Here is a 3,393-nt window from a genome sequence, read left to right on the forward strand (position 1 = left end):
AGAGCTTAAGCATATAGGGAAGCAACAATGAAATTGGATTATAGATACCCAGAGAAAGGATCTAATTTAATTTGAGCATTCAAAAGTTAGGTAAGGATGCAGAAGAAAATGGCTTTACATAAATTGTATTTGATAATACAAAATTATTATAGATTTCTGAAACAAGCAAATAATGACATTAGACATCTAAGGAGCTGTTCTGCTAAAATTTTAAGAACACAAAAAGATAATCTAGATCTTCACATGATCTAATAGGCTACTACAGATTCAGAGAGAGTAGGGTTTAAATATAAAAGAAAAATACCCTAAGGGTAAAAATAATGTACTAATATGGGCCTATAATCTATGCATTTACATTGATTTACTATGTATTCATTTAATTTCTAAAATATGCTTTGAAGATAAGTGAATTTATGTAAGGAAACATAATATTATATCCTAATCAAGTTATTATTAAAAGAAATATATTATTCTCACAAAGTCATAGATTTTTAGAAAGTATTTTGGCCTCAGACATTTGCCTCATCAAGGTTTTATCTATGAAGCAAAACTAAGGATTTTTTTTCAAAAAAATCATTTAAAACCTGCAATGTTCAATGAATAAATCATGGTGTGACTAAAATAATGACATAAAAATAGTATTCTGTATTTTATTAACTTACTATTATTATTTACTATTATTATTACTATTTTGTCTGTTTTTAGAAAAAAACTAAATTAATGTCCCATGGAAAATTACAATCAAACTTTTATTGATTTCATATTATTGGAGTTGTTCCCACCTTCAAGAATTGGCCTGTTCTTCATTCTCATTGTTCTCATTTTCTTAATGACTCTTTTTGGCAACCTGTCCATGATCATCCTCATCCTATGTGGACACCAATATCTACACACCCATGTATTTTATACTTAGTCAACTCTCCCTCATAGATCTGAACTACATCTCCACAATTGTCCCCAAAATGGCATCCAGTTATCTTGGAAATAAGTTTATTTCTTTTATTGGGTGTGGGGTTCAGAGTTTCTTCTTCTTGATTTTAGCTGGTGGAGAAGGATTACTATTGGCCTCTATGGCCTATGATCATTACGTGGCTTTTGCTTTCCTCTCCACTATGCCATTTGTATGAAAAAAAGAGTATGAGTGCTGATGATAACAGGATCTTGGATAATGGGCTCAGTCAACTCCTGTGTTCACACTTCATATATTCTACATATCGCTTATTGCCAGTCTAGAGAGATCAACCACTTATTCTGTGATGTTATAGCCATGTTAAATGTGACCTGCATGGATACCTGGGTTTATGAGTACACAGTGTTTGTGAGCACCACACTCTGCCTTATGTTTCCTTTCATTGGTACTGCATGCTCCTATGGCTGGGTCCTCGATGCTATCTACCACATGCAATCAACAAATGGGAGGAAGAAGGACTATTCAATCTGCAGAACCCATTTCACTGTGGTCACTTTCTACTACGCATCCTTTGTTTATACTTATCTAAACCCTAGAACCTCCAATCACCAACAGAGAACAAGATTCTTGCTGTCTTCTACACCATACTGACCCTGTCATATACAGCTTGAGAAACAAGGAAGTGATGGGGGCTCTGAGACAACTGATTCAGAGAATCCAAACTGTGAAAATGTAGACAATATACATTAATTCCAAAGCTTCAGTTACATGTTAACTCAGCTGTGTGCCATTGTGAAGAAATATATATATATATGTATATATATATATATATATATATATATATATATATATATATATAAAATAGGCCTTGAGTGAAAGAACTTAATATAGAGGTTTAAATAAATTGAGGTTGTCCATATACTTATTTTTAATTCTAAGGCCTACTTGTGTTTTCTTTGTGATTTTTTTTTACATCTATAAAAAGGAATGCATTTTCCACTAACTTGTAGGCAGAAGTATTTTACTAATATTTCATTTCTTTGGATATATAACCAGAAGTGGGAGTGCTGGATCATATGGTAGTTCTATTTTCAATTTTTTTTTTTGAGGTTCATACGTACCATTTTCCATAATGACTGTGCCGATTAACATTCTATCAATAGTGGGAGAGACTTAAAAATATGTAAATATGGATATTTCATAACTATGTCGATTAAGCATTTTGTTTTTAATAGAGCAGTTGATAATTAAAAACTTGACTTATAGAATGATATTTGGTTATAACTTGCTACTCCCCAAATTCAAATTAAGTGGAATTTTCTCAACACAAGTAACTTGGTGATGTCAAGTTAGTATAGGAAAACATAATAGTTGCTTCTTGTTGAAAGACTTGTCCTTCTAACTACAGGACTCTGAAATTTGAAGAAATGTGAAAAAATGTAAAAGAAAATATTAAAAAGGACAAAACAGACAAAGGCGGGGCATCTGGGTGGCTCAGTCATTAAGCACCTTCCTTTGGCTCAGGTCAGGATCCCAGGATACTGGGATCGAGCCCTGCATCAGGCTCCCTGCTTGGCAGGGAGTTTGTTTTTTCCTTCCCCACTCCTCCTATTTATATTCCCTGTCTCACTGTCTCTCTCTCTGCCAAATAAATAAATAAACTCCTAAAAAAAAAAAAGGGAAGAAAAGAAAAATGCACCACACTGACCAAATACCTAAAAAGAATTTCATATATTGTGAGGGACACACAGAAACATTCAGACAAAATGGTGAGCCAATTAGACAATTGCAAGCGAATATAAGCATTTTGTTCTTTCAGTGCTGTGAACTAATCGATTTTATTTAATTCTCAATTTTTTTCCTCAAGTACTTTATAATCTCTTTCTTTCAGTCACTGAATCATTGCCTTACTCCAGATCCTCATCCTCTCTCTTTATCTTTATTTTTAAAGTATTTTATTTATTTGAGAGTGAGTGAGAGCAGGAGAGGGAGAGAGACTCTCCTGCAGACTCCCTGCTGAGCACAGAGCCCCACATAGTGCTTGATCCCAGAAAGACGAGATCATGACCTCAGCCAAAATCAAGAGTGGTACACTTAACCCATTGAGCCATTCAGGAAGCCTAGTCCTCATCCTTTCTTTATTGGAGTATTTTCTAGCAATATTTCCCAACTGAATAAAAACATATATTATCAGCCAGAGTTCCTAAATGGAAAGAGACATATTTATTTAGTCTAATTTTAACAAATAATGTAATTTTTAAAATGTTTGAAAGACTTATAGAGTCTCTAAATATGGAAGTAAATCATGTCTGAAAACTGTGCAACAGAAAAAAAAAAAAGAAAGAAAAGGAAAGGGAAAAAAGTGTCCAACAAGACCCTGAGAATGAGTCCTGTAAGGATACTACCATTACCTGTTTTGGGTGCCATTTGAGACTCAGAACTATGTGATGGATTCCCCTGAAAATTTTATAAATTTATTTTCA

At 33.4% G+C, this 3,393-nt stretch overlaps 1 pseudogene; it reads left to right on the forward strand.

Moving 5' to 3' along the window:
* Positions 1 to 727: 727 nt before the first annotated feature.
* On the forward strand, positions 728 to 1,646 carry LOC116585861 (annotated as a pseudogene).
* The last annotated feature ends 1,747 nt before the right edge of the window (positions 1,647 to 3,393 follow it).

This window comes from Mustela erminea, chromosome 3, assembly GCF_009829155.1.
Source record: "Mustela erminea isolate mMusErm1 chromosome 3, mMusErm1.Pri, whole genome shotgun sequence".
Classification (NCBI taxonomy): Eukaryota; Metazoa; Chordata; class Mammalia; order Carnivora; family Mustelidae; genus Mustela; species Mustela erminea.